The 17,792-nt window shown below is 40.7% G+C and overlaps 1 protein-coding gene across 11 annotated transcripts in view; it reads left to right on the forward strand.

The window, feature by feature from the left end:
* Positions 1-17,792, forward strand: part of SYTL4 (synaptotagmin like 4) — a 197,017-nt gene that overhangs the window by 83,041 nt on the left and 96,184 nt on the right. For 2 of the 11 annotated variants that reach the window (XM_067723361.1, XM_067723357.1), the window contains exon 1: positions 9,009-9,149. The exons of the other annotated variants lie outside the window; for them this stretch is intronic. The gene's annotated coding sequence lies outside the window, so the exon portion shown is untranslated. Of the gene's footprint in view, positions 1-9,008; positions 9,150-17,792 lie in introns of those variants that run through there. 11 annotated transcript variants of the gene reach the window in all.

Consider the following 17,792-nt stretch of genomic DNA (forward strand, 5'->3'; position numbering starts at 1 on the left):
TTCTGCTCTACAGTAGTTATTTCCACTATTTTATCTTCCACGTCACTTATCCATTCTTCTGCCTCAGTTATTCTGCTATTGATCCCTTCTAGAGTATTTTTTATTTCATTTATTGTGTTGTTCATCGTTGCTTGTCTGCTCTTTAGTTCTTCTAGGTCCTTGTTAAATGTTTCTTGCATTTTCTGTATTCTATTTCCAAGATTTTGGATATCTTTACTATCATTATTCTGAATTCTTTTTCAGGTAGACTGCCTGTTTCCTCTTCATTTGTTAGGTCTGGTGGGTTTTTACCTTGCTCCTTCATCTGCTGTGTGTTTTTCTCTCTTTTCATTTTGCTTATCTTACTGTGTTTGGGGTCTCCTTTTCGCTGGCTGCAGGTTCGTAGTTCCCGTTGTTTTTGTTGTCTGTCCCCAGTGTCTAAGGTTGGTTCAGTGGGTTGTGTAGGTTTCCTGGTGGAGGGTACTAGTGCCTATGTTCTGGTGGATGAGGCTGGATCTTGTCTTTCTGGTGGGCAGTTCCACGTCTAGTGGTGTGTTTTGGGGTGTCTGTGGCCTTATTATGATTTTAGGCAGCCTCTCTGCTAATGGGTGGTGTTGTGTTCCTGTCTTGCTAGTTGTTTGGCATAGGGTGTGCAGCACTCTAGCTTGCTGGTTGTTGAGTGAAGCTGGGTGTTGGTGTTGAGATCGAGATCTCTGGCAGATTTTCGCCGTTTCACAATACGTGGAGCTGGGAGGTGTCTTGTGGACCAGTGTCCTGTAGTTGGCTCTCCCACCTCAGAGGCACAGCCCTGACGCCTTGCTGGAGTTCCAAGAGCCTTTTGGGAGGTCCGAGGTCTTCTGCCAGCGATCAGTCGGTGTTCTATAGGAGCAGTTCCACGTGTAGATGTATTTCTAATGTATCTGTGGGGAGGAAGGTGATCTTACTCTTCCGCCATCTTCTCCCTCCCCCCTGCCTTTTCTTGTAATGTGCCTTTGTGGTTTCTTCAGAGACTCCTTCACTTCCCATTCCCTCAGTGGACCTCCTCCCTGCACCATTCCTGATGGGAACAATGTACTCTCTGACTGTCTTCCCCCCGTGGCTCTCGCCCATACAACTTTATTCTCATAGGATCCTTATTCTTCTGCTGGAGTTTCCAGATACATTCTGAGGAAACTACCTGGCCCATAGACAACATGGTCCCTAGGAAGTCTAGACCTTTTTCTTTGTCCTGCTGCTGTGAACAACTTTAATCAGCCTTCTGCCTTCAGATTTCTTCAAGTAAAAGTCAAGGACAAGTTTCTATCTTATTCAGACACCACAGGACACATGTGAAGTTCTCCCATGAACTCTTCCTGCTTCAGTGTCTACACAGGCAGGCCTAAAAATTTCTGTAGTGCAGCAAGCCTTCTGCCTGGGATTAAGATACCAGTCTCCCCTCTTGAAAGGTTTAACAGAGACCTTTTTGCTTGGCTTGAGCAGGGGAACGATAGTGCCTTCTACTCCCATGAATTCTCTGCAAAAAATTCTCTTTCTCTTCCTCCAATTAATTTCTAGAATTCTCCTGTATGGAATGGAGGTGACTGGTGAATAATGATAATTAAAATACCAGTTTAGCTACCTCTTAGTAAGTCTTATTTGATGTGTTTATTTATTACTGAGAAGCAATATAAAGTACTAGTTAAGAACATGGATGCTGGAGCCATACTGTCTGGCTTCAAATCCCGACTTAACCATTTGACCTCTCTGTGCCTCAGTTTCTTTATTTGTAAAATTGGAGTAGTAATGATATCTACATCATAGGATTTTTGTGAGGACTAAATGTGTGTGTGTGTCTTAGATTAATATCTTAGAACAGTAATTAGAATAATAGTAAGTGCTATGTGTGTTTGCTACTGTGCTACTGTTTATTTTTCTTTAACTTAGAATGTTAAGCTCCATGTGTGCAAGATCTTTTTTGTTTGTTTAGCGCTGCATTTCCAGCTCCTAAAAACAGTACATTTAACAGGCACTAGTAAATGTTAGTGCCCTCAGACTTCTCCTGAATAAATTAATGTGATGATTAAGTCTTAAATGTTAAGGTGTAGGCAGAGAAAGTGGGGTCTGAGAAGAGTAAGAAAGACAGTGAGAGATAGGAGAACCAGGAAGCTATGATATTCCAGAAACCATAGGAGACTTTAGTAAGGAAGGAGCGGGCAATAGCATCAAACATTGCTAGAGTGGCAAAGGAAAATAGAACACATATGGTCATTACATTTTGTAAAAAGGCGCCCCTATCTTTTGCTTTCATATCCTGGTAAGTAATGGTTTTCCTTCCTTCAGAGATGCTTTTATTAGAATAAATGACCACTCAGAACAGGTCTTAAAAGTTATCAACCTCTCAAGAACAAACCAGTTCTGCACTTATTTATTTTGGCCGTGACCACAAACGACCCATCCTCAATACAATTCAGTACATTTTCCCCTGACCTGGACTCTCCTCTTGAATCAAACAGCAAAACCAGCTGTTAACATCTGCATACAACTCCATGCCACTTCTTCTAACAATGTTCTTCTCCCTTCTCCGTTCCCCCAACCCACTCTCTCTTTTCAAGAGTATTAAGTAGTGAATATAAAGAACATTTACAATTCAATAATAAAAGACAACCCAATTTAGAAATGGACAAAGGGTTTGAATAGGCATTTCTTCAAAGAAGATATACTAATGGCTAGTAAGTACATGAAAAGGTGGTCAACATCATTAGTTATTAGGGAAGTGCAAATCAAAACTACAGTGAGATATCATTTCACATCCACTGGGACGTCTAATCAAAAAACCAATAATAATCACTGTTACAAAGGATGTGGATAAATTGGAACCCTCATACGTTGCTGGTGGGGATGTAAAATGGTACAGCCACTTTGAAAAGAAATCTGGCTATTCCTTGAAAGGTTAAACATAGTTACTATGACCCAGTAACTCCACTCCTAGGTATGTACATAAGAGGTTTGAAAACATATGTTCAAAAAAACCTCAAACATGAATGTTTATATCAGCATTATTCATAATAGCCAAAATGTTGAAATAACCCAAATATCCATCAACTGATGAATGGATAAGCAAAACCTGGCTTATCCATACAGTGGAATATTATTCAGCCATAAAAAGAATGAAAAATAATTTGAGTGATGTCACCAAAAATGATAGAGAACTCCAGGCCTCCTTGAATGGCTGTGACCAGCTACTGAATAAAGTCCAAATTCCTTAACATGACTTACAAGACCTCTGAAGTTCTAATCCCTACCCATCTGTTATGGGTTGAATTATATCCCTCCCAACATTCATATGTTGAAGTCCTAAGCCCCAGTACCTTAGAATGTGTTCTAATTTAGAAACTGGGTCATTGCAGATGTAATTAGTTAAGATGAGGTCATTAGGGTAGGCCCTAATGCAATATGACTACTGTCTTTATGAAAAGGGAAATTTTGGACACAGGGACACATAAACCAAGAGAATGTCATGTGAAGATGAAGGCAGGGATCAGGGTGATGCTTCTATAAGCCAAGAAACCCTTAAGATTGCCGACAGACCACCAGAGGCTGGGAAAGTGGAACTGCTTTTTTTTTTTTTCTCACAGTTCTCAGAAAGAAGTAGTCCTGCAGACACCTGATCTCAGATTTCTAGCCTCTAGAACTGAGGCAATAAGTTTCTGTTGTTTAAGCCACTCACTTTGTGGTACTTTGTTACGGCAGCCCTAGAAAACTAATACGCCATCTTTCTAGCCTCATCTATGATCACTTCTCCCTTACATTTTCTGCTCCAGCCAACACCAATTTTTCTGTACTTCCTTTGCATAGACCTAGTGTTTCTCGCCTTTTTGTTTTTGCCTATGCTGTTCTTTTGCCTGAAATTCCCTTTTTGGTCTAGCTAATTCCTACTCATTTTTTTTAAGTTTCAGAGAAGGTATTACTTTTTGCAGGGACCCTTCACTGACCACTCCCTACCAGTCTGGTGTAAGTGGCCTTCCTAGGTGCTCCCACATATCCTGTGCATCTCCCCAGCTTTGTACTTTCCACATTGTATTATAATTTTATGTTTATGGTTTGTCTGCTTCCCTTCACCCTATGCAATAAACTGAACTCCTTGAGGAAAGGGTCACCAAAATCTCCATGCCTAGCACAGTATACTTTGCATGTAGTAGATGCTCAATATATATCTTTGAATAAAGGGACTTTTTCTCAATGTTTATTCATCTTTCTTTCCATAGCACCTGCTAACGTGCTTCTCATGTAATGGGTACTCAGTACATCTTGACCTGTGGTCCTCAACTGAGGACGTTTTGCAATATATGGAGACGTTTTTGGTTATCACTACTGGCATCTAGTGGGTAGAGGCCAGAGATGCTACTAAATATCCTACAATGCACAGGACACCTCCCAGCAACAAAGCATTAGCTGGTCCAAAGCTCGATAGTGTGGAGGTGGAGAAACCCTGATCTTGCATGAATAAGAGACTGAGTCTACTTTTTACAACCTATACTCACTAGTGCACTAAATTTGCTTTGTCAGGAAGCCTGCTTTTTCTTTGTTGTTGTTGTTTTTTACAAAAGTAAATTATTATCCAACCAGAAATAGAGGGAGTGTGCTAGAATCCTAAGAATTAAGACTTTGGCAATTTGAAAGTACCTGATCAATAGGAGAACACATGTATAAGATAGAATACTTTTATGCCTGGAATGCTCTCTAGCAGTGAAAATGAATGAATTAAAGCTACAGGGGTAAATCTCCTAAGCATACTGTTGAGTAAGGACAGCAAATTGCAGAAGGTACATACAGAGTGATACTACTTATGTACAGTACTACATATTGTTTAGGGATAGACAAATATGCAAAAAATGTATAAAGATATACATGGAAACGATCAAGATGAAATCTGGGACAGTGAAAACCTTGGGATCGAGGTGTATACAGAGGGCTTTTATTGTATTGATAATGCCTTATTTCTTAAGCTGGGTAGTTGGCATATGCTTGTTATATTATTTTTATACATTGAAATATTTAATATTTTTGGATATAAATTTTTATTTATCAATTCATTTCTTTATTATAATTAAAATAAATTATAATTACATAAAATAAAATTAACCTTTTTTTGGTATAAAGTTCTATGAGATTTAGACATGGATACATTCTGATAATCACAACCAAAGACAGGATACAGAAAATCCCGATGTCACCCAAAATTTCTTCGTGCTGCCCTTTGTTTAATTTGCATTTCCCTAGTTACTAATGGCGTTGAGCTTCTTTTCCTGTCCTCATTTGCCATCATATATCTTTTTTGGTTAGGAGTCTGTTCAAATATTATATCTAATTTTTTTTAAAAAATTGATTGTTTCATTATTGTTGCTTTTAATTTTTAAAAATTTTCAAGGTATGAGTTCTCTAATTTGTGGTTGGAAGATATGCTTTCTCATATGCTTTCTCTGTGACTTGTCTGTTACAGAGCAAAAGTTTTTAATGAAATGCAATTTATCAATCTTTTCATTTATAGATTGTGTTTTGTATACCATACCAAGAACACTTTGTCTGACTCAAGGTCATAAAGATTTTCTGCCATGGCTTTCTTCTCTAAAAAAATTATACATTTACATTTTACATTTATAGTTTACATTTACATTATGATTAATTTTGAGTTTAAGCTCTGTATACAGTGTGAGGTATAAGTACAGGTTCATTTTTTTTATATGAAAAAAAATGTTTTCTTGTTCCAGCATCATTTTTAAAAGACTTTCTCCATTGAATTGTCTTTACTATCTGATAGAATGTCTTCCCTCATCCTTAAATGTATCGTCTATTCTTTACTGTTAATTATTCCAAATGTTATTTGGAATTACTCAGTTCTCATCTTAATCCTAGAAAATTTAGAGTTGTGACTGGAATTACATAAAAGTACATAGATTAACTGAGAGTATTTATATTCTTATGATAGAAATTTTTATTTATTTTTTTTAATTAAATTTTTAAAAATTAATTTATTTTTTTCTTTTTTTGGCCGCACTGCAAGGCATGCAGGATCTTGGTTCCCAGACCAGGGATTGAACCCGTGCCCCCTGCAGTGGACACTCAGAGTCCTAACCACTGGACTGCCAGGGATTTCCCTTCTTGTGATAGAAATTTTTATATAGGTTAGTTTTACGTCACTCAAAATGTGATAGTTGAAATATTTAATACTTTTAAAAGAGAGTAATTGCTCAATACTGAGGCATCCTGTTACCCAAGGCTGAGGAAAATCTCTGTCTTATTAGTTAGCACCAGCCAGAACTTCCTCAACATGGTAAAATGAAACAACTCATTGAATCCGTCATTCACTATGGGACAGGAGCTTACATACTCTACATAGGATAATCATAAATTCCTGCTGACATTGTTGCAGTGGGTTAGTGTCTGAGTTTGCTTGCATTGGACCCCTCACAATATTTGGCATAAGAACTAGAGCACAGTATCCTCCTGGCAAACAAGGAGGATCAAACAGAAATTGACAGCAGTTTGCAAAGCACAGAATCTGTATAAACAGGCCGCTGACTAACTTTGTTTTGGTTCATTGTTTATGTTTGTCTCTGTATTTGTAGCTGGTTCAGTGAGACTGTCTTACAGTAAAGGAGTCAGATCCTCACATTCTTCTTAACGAGGTGGACCTTGGAGAGTTAGAAATTGCACATGTAGAAAGAAGTAAAAACATAAAATAATATTTGGAAGTTTTGCTGAGGAATAAGGGGATTGGACTAAATATTTTCTGAAGTCCCTTCTGGCTGAGGGTGTTTCCAGCTCCACCAAGGACAACCTGCAAAGAAGGAGCAGAGAAGTGCTTGGTCTGAGTTCCCACAGGCCAGGTTAGGGAGGTGAACACATTCAAAGCCCAGAGCTGAGCAGAGGGGCCCTGAGGGCTGAGCTGGCAAAGCTAGACCAAACAAAAGGATTTCCTTTTTGAAGTGGCTTCTTCACACTTCAGGCTGTGGGCGGGGTACTGAAGGGCTAAAGTATGGAAGAAAACTGTGGGGAGAAGCCGGGAGGCTGAATTTTACTGTTTTATTTGTTAGAATTAAAATGATTTTTTTCTTTCCCCTTTAAGATTTTTCCAAAAAATCTATATTATCAAAGCCATACTTGCTTATTATAAGAAAGTTGAAAAATACAAAAAAGTAGGAGGAAAATAAAAACTTCATTTAGTTTCACCACCTAGAGATAGTCACTGTTAATATTTTCCATATTTCTTTTTAGCATTTTTTCCATGCATATCTACTCATATTCACTAATTGTTGTGATCATATTTTATATTAATGTATATTACTTTCAATTAATACTAGAGCATAAGCATTTTCCTGTCATTATGATCTATGTGTAAATATCATTTTATTGTCTAGATAATATTCTATGACTATACTATAATTTATTTAACCATTGAACCATTAGGGTTTTTTTCCCTAGTATTTTATTATTCTAAGTAATACTGTGATTAACATAATTGTACAAAAAGTTTGTGTACTTTTCTGTTTCCTTAGGAAACATTCATTCATTCATTATACAAATATTAGTGAGGACTTACTATATGCCAGGCACTATGCTAGGTGCAAAATTTTTGCCTTGGGTGGCATGTTGTCACCTACTGAGATAAGAAACAATGGAGGAGGAGCAAATTTAAGAGAAAATGTTTGACTGGATGTGTTGAGTTTGAGACGTCCAAGTGGAGTTGCCAAGAAAGCAGAGCTCAGTGAAGAGGTCTGGATAGAACTACAAAATTACAGTGGTGGCCATATAGATGGTGTAATTCATGCCAAGTGAGTGAAAGATCATTTAGGGAAAGAGTATATGTAGCCTAGTCCTGAGAATGTCTGGCTTTCAGAGGTCAGATAGCAGAAGTGGAATATGCAAAGGAGACTGAGGAGAGGGCAAAGGGATAGGAGGGAAAGCAAAAGAGTATGGCATCATAGATGCCACAGGAAGACTTTCAAGGAGGAGGAAATGGTTAACAGCGTTAAATGTAGGGGAGAGGTCAAGGAAGATAAAAAGGGAAAAATGCCCTATTTATTTATTTAATATAGCTTTTTTGACATGGAGGTCATTGGTTGGGTATCTTGTTGAGCACAGTTTCAGTGGAGTGTTGGGGGAAGGAAGCCAAATTGCTGAGTAAGAAGTAAGGGAATAGAAATTGCCCATAAAGAGGAGCTGGAGAGGTACCTAGTGTGTAGGGAGGATTTTTTTTTTTTAAGATGGCAGAGACTTGAGCATGTTTAATTGCTTATGACAGATGAGAGGGACTTGAGCATGGTTAATGGCTGATGAGAAGAATGGAGAAAGAGAGAGAGGGAGGGAGGGAGAGGGGGGAGAGGAATCTGTAATTACTGGGTAAATATAAACATTTTAAAGTCTATTGATATATATTGCTCACATGCTTTCTAAAAGGGTTTTAAACCAACATACACTCCTACTAGCAATTATGAAAGAGCTTGTTTGAACACTTTGTCTTCATTAAGTGTTATAAAAACAAACAAACAAAACCTTTGCCAAAGAGTTGCATTATGGTTCTAATTTGCTCTTCTTTGATTACTAGTGAGTTTAACCAGTTGTGTCCATGTGTGAATTTAGTCTATGTCCTTTCCCCAAAACGTTTCTATTTTAGACAGACAGTTTTATTTGCTATAAAAAGTGGAAAGTCAAAGGAGCAGAATAGTATCATTATCTTCCCAAGTTATACGGTCTCGAGCCTTCATCTTCTTAGAAGTACACAACAATTTGACAACTTTTGGCTCAGGCTGAGCGGAAGAGAATGATGATGTATCGTCTGAGAGAGTGACCACCAATGGAACCCAGGTCTAGTCTTAGACTGCTATCGACAGGCTTCAAGCACCCTTTGCTAACCGGGGCCGGCATCCCTCCAGTGCCTTAAGGCTTTAGCTCTCGGAGCTCCCCTTCGCTAGGCGCGGCCCCCTACCAAGGAGCCCGGAGCGCTGTGCGGCCCCTTTAAGAGTCCAGCTCCTCCCCCGCTCCAGGGAAAGTTGCAGCTTTTTCCGCCTCCCGGGAGGGTAAGAAGGGCCAGCCGCCAGAGTGGGGTTGCGGTCTTCCCGGACTCGGAGACCCTCCCCTGAATCCGCTACTGGGACGTCTCGCCTTCTCGCGGCACCTGTTGCAGGTGACAGGTAGGTCCGTGGTCCGCGACCGCCCCTCCGCCCTCTGTCCGGGACGCCTCCTGGGCCCCCAGTACCTTTTCGCTGCCTAAGCGCCCCCACCCCCATCTCGGGGACCTGCGCGCTTCCCTACCCCCTTCCGCTCTCCTAGTCTCTCCTTGTCCCTAGCTGATCCCCTGTTCCCTCTCTCCGTCCGCCTGTGCGGACCGCACCCCCCACTCTTTGACTCCCGTCTGTTGGGGCGGTCCCTCCCCACCATTCTGCTTTCTCCCTGCCGCCCCTGACCATTTCCCCGGCCCATCCGTCGCCGCCACGGGCTGTGCTCCTCGGGGCTCTGCTTCCTTCAGAGTGGCCGACTTTTCCCGCCCTCCGGAGCCCGGGGCCCCTCCCGGGAGCTGGCCCTGGGGGCGGGGGTGGGGCCGAGCTCCTAGCGGGAACTGCACCCTCCGGGGCGTCGAGTCACCTTTTCGGGGGTGTCTCTAGAAGCGCCCGGCGGTCGCGCGGGGTCTGGGCCCCGCACTCTTTCCGGACCTCTGACCTCGCGGCGTCCGCTTCCCTGCCCACGGTGGATCCGCCGCAGCTTAAAAGACTGGAGGCCGATTGGCCCCGAGCCCTGCCTCAGTGGGCACCTTCTGCGCTTGGGCTGGGGACCCAGCTGTGTGCTCTGGAGCTGAGCCGCTTTATCTTGCCATCCTTCCAGCAGGCAGCGGGGGTACGCTTCTGGAGGAGGGTCCCACAGCCCTCAGAAGGGACACAACGCTTCCGTCTTCTGTGATGGTTTGTAAAGGGGCAGAAAAGATGTTCCTCCAGCCCTTAACGTTGAATAAAATGGTTGGGTTTTTTGGTGGTGAAATCATTTGGTGAGAATTTTGGTGACTCAAACAGGTGATGTTTCTCATCAACCAAAGTTTTCTTCCCCCAGTAGCCTGCCAGCTTCTTCAGGACCAGAGGACCTAGCATTCCAGAATACTGCTTTAGGCAGGGTTGATCCTAGGCCTTGTACATTTGTGCCAGAAATTAGTCTTCAGTACATCTTGTACCTTCTATTTTTAACTGGCTTCTTTTCTGCTTTCAGCTCCCCATCCCCACCCCTCATAAATCCATTAATATTAAGGTGTTAATGACCTTATGTGTTTACCCGCTGGTCTGTGGAGAGAACAATGTTTAATGCAAAGAGTTGAGGCCCTAGTGAAGTTTTCTGCTGTAGTTGTAGCTGTTGGTGTTTTTTTTTTTTTTTAAAGCACCTGCTGGAAGTCCTAGTAGAAAAAGACCACCAACTTGGCTTGTGAGACTTTTCCTAGCAGGGGATGAACATTTCTGGTAGCACAATTTCAGGTGCCTCTCACTAGGCTAGAGCAGTGAAATGAAGTTTGGAGGCCTGTTCAGGGACAATTGGTCTGTGAGTGTATGTGGCATTCTGATTTTTTTTAAAAAACATTGTTTATTATTATTTTTAATTAATTTTTATTGGAGTATAGTTACTTTACAATGTTGTGTTAGCTTCTGCTGCACAGCAACATGAATCAGCCGTACATATACATATATCCCCTCCCTTTTGGATTTCCCTCCCATTTAGGACCCCACAGTGCATTAAGTAGAGTTCCCTGTGCTATATAGTAGGTTCCCATCAGTTGTCTATTTTATACATGGTATCAATAGTGTATATATGTCAATCCCGATGTCCCAATTCCTCCCTGTGGCATTCTGGTTGATACTCTCTGAGCTTTTCCCCTTAAAGGCTGCTACTAATCATGGTTGTTAGAATTCATTGAGCCAGGGACTATGATAAATTCTTTACATAATTATCTCACATAATCCTAATGATAAGTGTATGTGCTAGGCACTACAATTATAAGCATGCTATGATGAAAGGGAGACTCTGAGAGTTTAAGTGCTTTGTCTCAAATCACCCAACTAATGAGGGGCAGAGCTGGGCCATCTGACTGCCGAACTGTGTTCTTATCCCCTATCACACCACCTCTGCTGTCTTGGATGTTAGGAACACTAAATAGCTCACAGGTGAGGACTAAGTGATTAAAAATTTCCCTTCCAAGCTGAAGCCTAAGTTTTGGTCCTTGACTCCACCTCAGAGGCACTGCAGAGACTTTGGACCACTTACCTCACTGATGTCTTACCCACTTCACTTCCAACATGAGGCTGGTTGCCACGTTGCCACTATAAGTACACACCCCTGGGTGTACCTAGTTGAATGAAACCTTCGGGGATCTCAACTCAGAAGGAATTGTCTTGAAGTTAGAGAGGGTGACCCTGGATTCTAGGGATGTGCGCCTGACTCAACTTTTTCTTTTCCTGCTGGCTAGGGGAGAAATGAGGGTGTGGAAAGTGATAAGGATTTCCCAACAGCCAGGACAGAGAGCCTGAGGGTGAGTGTGTGCTTGTTTTATCATGGGATGGATGGAGTACCTTAAGGAGGGACAGTCCACAAGAAAATGTCCTTTCTGATTCCATCTCTGGGTCTTTGCTCAAGTTACTCCTTTTTTTTTTTCCCCCTGAAGAGAGACTTTCCCACCCATGACCACTCTCCTGCCATTAATTCATATTCATCTCAAGATTTAGCTCTAAAGTCACCTCCTTTGGGACAGCCTTACTGAACACACAGTTCCTTCCCCTAAGCAGAATTACCAGTTATTCTGTGTCCTAAAGCACTTTGTTTACACCTCAGGAAAATTCCTTAACACCTCTCTCAGTTGGTTTTCCACCAACTGAGGTGGAAGGTACCTCTCTGAGTACAAGGTCTACATCTTAGAGCTCCCTTTGTCTTGAGCACAAGAGATTAACAAATATTTGTGCTAGGAACTGGGAATACCATGCCTTCAAGGGCCTGAGATCGGGTGATGGTGGGATTGAAGTACAGAAGACACCTTTTTGAGGCACTTGAAATCCGACAGCTCGGAGTTTGTATTTAAATGTCACCTTAGTGAGGCCGTTCTTAACCACCCTATTTAAGCTTATAACCCCTTCCATGAACATTCTATATGCCCCTTCCCTACCTTATTACTCTAATGTAATATATTATGTATTTTATTCATTTTTCTTTCTTATTGTCTGTTCCTCTACCCCCTCCATAATGGAAGTTCCATGTGGGCAGGGATTGCCATCTGTTTTATTCACCAGTGGACCCCAGCATCCATAACAGAGCCTGGCACATCCTAGGTGCTTGCTAATATTTGTTAGTTGAATTAATGAATGACATTACCATGCTAGGAAATGGCACTCTTTTGTGTTCTCCTGGACCTGAAACTAAGTGTCCCCAGTCTACCCCAGGCCCAGTTTTCACACAGCTTTGCTTTGAGAGTGCATGCCTGATGGCAACTTTGACCTAGTTGGAAGTACTTCCTCTCTTTTTAAGGCATGAGTCTCTGGATGGAAACTTCTAAAGTTTAAAGTGGAAATGTGAAGATGCTGTACTTCTTGTGGGTAGGAAGGGGGGTTGCACTTAGAAGAGGGAGTATGGCTTGTCAGATGTCTTGAGGCGTTTGTTCAGTGAACTCATAAGAAGCTGGAGAAAGTTCCTGTGTGATAGGGAAGTGAACAGCCCAAACGAATAAAAGATGCCAACCAGATTAAGCTTCTGGCCTCAAGTCACTCAGCCTTTTAGGCATGAGGTAGTTATGAGATTATGAACTTTATGGAAAAGCCATTGCTGATTACTATTGGTGTAGTACTTGACGAGTTTTATACTAGGAGAATTATACAATGTGAGGAAACCACTGTGTAACAGAAAAGAAAAAAATAGTACTGTTCTATTTAAATGCTTTGAAGTATTCAGAAAGAAAAATAAGGCTAGAATCTTTTAAAAGACAGGCTTGGAAGGAGTTGGACCCTTGATACAGTGGTAAATATGTGATTTTCCACAATTTGATGTATGGTAACTTCTCTGAAACTGAAGTTTGTACAAAAAACTTCTACCCAGCCTCCTCTTCTACTCAGTTTATCTCCCCAACCTCTCAGCAGTGGAGTGACCCAGAGCTCAGTCCATTGACTTTTCTCTATCCAGATTCTTTCCAGATGCATTCATCCAGCCACATGGCTTTATTTTCTTTTTTAATTTTTTTAACATCTTTATTGGAGTATAATTGCTTTACAATGGTGTGTTAGTTTCTGCTTTATAACAAAGTGAATCAGCTATACATATACATATATCCCCATATCTCCGCCCTCTTGCGTCTCCCTCCCACCCTCCCTATCCCAACCCTCCAGGTGTTCACAAAGCACCAGCTGATCTCCCTGTGCTATGAGGCTGCTTCCCACTAGCTATCTATTTTACATTTGGTAGTATTTATAAGTCCATGCCACTCTCTCACTTCGTCCCAGCTTACCCTTTCCCCTCCCCATGTCCTCAAGTCCATTCTCTACATCTGTGTCTTTATTCCTGTCTTGCCCCTAGGTTCTTTATGACCTTTTTTTTTAAGATTCCATATATATGTGTTAGCATATGGTATTTGTTTTTCTCTTTCTGACTTACTTCACTCTGTATGACAGACTCTAGGTCCATCCACCTCACTACAAGTAACTCAATTGCCTTTCTTTTTATGGCTGAGTAATATTCCATTGTATATATATGTGCCACATCTTCTTTATCTATTCATCTGTCGATGGACACTTAGGTTGCTTTCATGTCCTGGCTATTGTAAATAGAGCTGCAATGAACATTGTGGTACATGACTCTTTTTGAATTATGGTTTTCTCAGGGTATATGCCCAGTAGTGGGATTGCTGGGTCATATGGTAGTTCTATTTGTAGTTTTTTAAGGAACCTCCATACTGTTCTCCATAGTGGTTGTATCAATTTACATTCCCACCAACAGTGAAAGAGGGTTCCCTTTTCTCCACACCCTCTCCAGCATTTATTGTTTGTAGATTTTTTGATGATGGCCATTCTGACTGGTGTGAGGTGATACCTCATTGTAGTTTTGATTTGCATTTCTCTAATGATTAGTGATGTTGAACATTCTTTCATGTGTTTGTTGGCAATCTGTATATCTTCTTTGGAGAAATGTCTATTTAGGTCTTCTGCCCATTTTTGGATTGGGTTATTTGTTTTATTGATATTGAGTTGCATGAGCTGCTTGTAAATTTTGGAGGTTAATCCTTTGTCAGTTGCTTCATTTGCAAATATTTTCTCCCATTCTGAGGGTTGTCTTTTCATCTTATTTATGGTTTCTTTTCCTGTGCAAAAGCTTTTAAGTTTCATTAGGTCCAAATTTGTTTATTTTTATTTCCATTTCTCTAGGAGGTGGGTCAAAAAGGATCTTGCTGTGATTTATGTCATAGAGTGTTCTGCCTATGTTTTCCTTTAAGAGTTTTATAGTGTCTTAGCCCCATGGCTTTAAATGCCATCTGTCTGTACACTCATCATTCCCAAATTTATGTCTCTGTCCCAAGCCTTTCTTCTAAGCTACAGCCTCATATATCCGATGGCCTATTCAACATTCCTACTTGGATATCAAATAGACATCTCAAATATAACTTGGCCAAAACAGGACTCTTTCTTTTTCTTTCTTTTTTTTAATTGAAGTATAGTTGATTTACAATGTTGTATTTATTTCTGCTGTATAGCAAAGTGATTCAATTATATATACATGTGTATATGTGTGTGTGTGCATGTATATTTATATATGTATATATATTTATATATATATATACACATACATACATACATACATATACATATATATACACACACACATATTTTTTGCCACACCACGGGGCTTGCAGGATCTTAGTTCCCCGACCAGGGATTGAACCCACGCTCTCAGCAGTGAAAGTGTAGAGTCCTAACCACCGGACCACCAGGGAATTCCATATACATTCTTTTTTTTAATATTCTTTTCCATTATGATTTATCATAGGATAATTGAATATAGTTCTCTGTGCTATATAGTAGGACCTTGTTGTTTAGCCATCCTTTATTTACTACTTTGCATCTGTTAATCCCAAGCTCCTAATCCATCCCTTCCCCAACTGCCTCCCCCTTGGCAACCAGTAGTCTGTTCTCTATGTCCACGATTTTGTTTCCAAAACAGGACTCTTGAGTCCTCTCAAATCCCTAGCCCCTTCCCTCAGCCTCCCCAATCTCAGTAAAATGGCACCATCATCTATTCAGTTGCTCAAACCAAGAACCTAGGGTCACCCTTGATTCCTGTCTTTCTCTCACCCCCCCCACACCCAATTCATCAGTAAGTCCTGTTGACCTGAACTTCCAACCATGTCATTATATTCTTTATTTTAATTTTTTTTAAAAATTATTTTATTTATTTTTAGCTGCATTGGGTCTTCATTGCTGCGTGCGGGCTTTCTCTAGTTGTGGCAAGAGGGGGCTACTCTTTGTTGTGGTGTGTGGGCTTCTCATTGTGGTGGCTTGTTGCGGAGCACAGGCTCTCGGCGTGCAGGCTTCAGTAATAGTGGCATGTGGCCTCTGTAGTGGCTCATGGGCTCTAGAGCACAGGCTCAGTAGTTGTGGCGCATGGGCTCAGTTGCCCCACGGCATGTGGGATCTTCCCAAACCAGGGCTTGAACCCATGTCCCCTGCATTGCCAGGAGGATTCTTAACCACTGTGCCACAAGGGAAGCCCCATGTCATTATATTCTGTCACGTCTCCATTTCCTCTGTCACCCTAGTCCAAGCCACGACATGCTGCAATAAGCATCTTTGCACAATACTCAATGATGTATGTAGATCTAGATAGACACAAAGAAATATTTCTGTGGGATAGCTTTCTAGTAGAAGAATTGTTGGGTCAAAGGATATGCACATTTAAAAAATGTGAATAGGCATCACAAAAGTGTCATCCAAGAGGATTTACAATCTCACCATTGAGAGTGCTTTTCCTCATGCCCTTGAATGGACAGTCTTTAATTTTTGCCAATCTGATAGGTGAAAAATAGCATCTAACTGATTTAACTTTCATTTATCTGGTCACTAGTAAGGCTGAGTATCTTCATGTGTGTTAGCTATTTGTATTTTTCCTAAGACTTGCTCCTTAATATCCTTTGCACATTTTTCTTTTGGATTATATATTTCATTTGTTTATAAGAACACTATTATTAGGGATATTTAACCATTGCCTATTATACAGTGCAATTTTTTTTCCTCTTTAGTCTGCCATATGTCGTAACTTTGTTTGTGATATGTACCCCTCTCATAATCAGATAAAACATACTATAAAACATTTAAAAAACATGCTCATTAGATTTGGCAATTAGGATCTCAGTGATGACATCAGTGCAGTAGGAGGAGAGAGGCAGATTGTAGAGGTTTGGGGAGAGAGCACTTAGAGGGACTGATAAGGAATACAGTATACATTTGGAAGAGGCTTGGCTATGATAGGAAGGACAGCGTTTCCTATAGACAGTGGGGCACAGGGGAGAAGAAAATGTTAATTTCGTTCCCTTTTAAATATAGGAGAGAGATGAGCCCATTTATGTGTAGATGGCACAGAGCCTGATCCATGCAAGGTCGCTGAGGAAGCAGGAGGGTGGGGACTTCAGAGTGAAAGAGGTGAAAAGACGGGTTTAGAGAAAGGGAGGTAGCTCTTTCATTGAGACAGGAGGGAAAGAGGGCAGGATTGGTGAAGCTGTGGAGGAGGAAGGAGCTATGGAAGGACAGGATTTTGCGGGAGGTTCCAACTGATGAGAGCATTGAGGGGTTGGAACAGCATTTGAGAGGGATGAATAGAGGAGCTCTTTAGAGGCAAACCATCCAGATTGCCACATCATAGTGAGCCTAGAAAGGCTTGGATAACTTGAGTTTGTCTCTCACCAAGTCACAGAACCCTGTATCCATTCTCTCCAACAGCACTCATCAGCCCAGGTGTAGAGACAGAGTGGAGTCAGTCTAGTTTGGGGGATTTTTCTGGGTGCTGTGACAGACATATAAGAGGGTAGGAGACTGGACAGTGCTGCCAGAATAGTTGAAATGACGGACCACTGTGGCTTTCATATCTGTGTCTATCTAAACCTACCTTGAACTTGAGTAATTCGTAAGAGATGGAAAATTTCCATGACCTCTACACTGTTTCTTGTTTGTATTTCTGTCAACTCAGGCATCAGAATAGCTTTAGTATCAGTGTCTTTAAACTATTGTTTGTAATTTCTCAGAAAGTATGGGTTGATTTACTGAGAGCCAACAATGTGCCAGTTTCTAGGCTAGGTGCTTGAGATATAGTAGAGAAGAAGGTAGACGATGGCCTTTTTTTTGGTAGAACTTATTTCAGCAGGGGAGGTATGTGTTAAAAAAAAGAACATAATATATAATCAGTGATTTAATCGCAATTGTGAGAAGTTGAAGTTCGGCTTTTTAGAAATCAAATTTAAATTTATTTATTTATTTTAATTTTTATTGGAATATAGTTGATTTAAAATGTTGTGTTAGTTTCTACTGTACAGCAAAGTTAATCAGTTATACATATACAAATATCCGCTCTTTTTAAGGTTCTTTTCCCATATAGGTTATTACAGAATATTGAGTAGAGTTCCTTGTGCTCTATAGTAGGTCCTTATTAGTTCAAAACTGATTTGCATTTGCCAACAAAGTATGCGAGTACTTCTTACATCTTCCCTTTTAAAATTAAATATTGTCTTTAAAATTTTGCTTAATTGATAGGCAAAGATAAAAATAATCTTTATTACCAGT

Source organism: Pseudorca crassidens, chromosome X (genome assembly GCF_039906515.1).
Source record: "Pseudorca crassidens isolate mPseCra1 chromosome X, mPseCra1.hap1, whole genome shotgun sequence".
Classification (NCBI taxonomy): Eukaryota; Metazoa; Chordata; class Mammalia; order Artiodactyla; family Delphinidae; genus Pseudorca; species Pseudorca crassidens.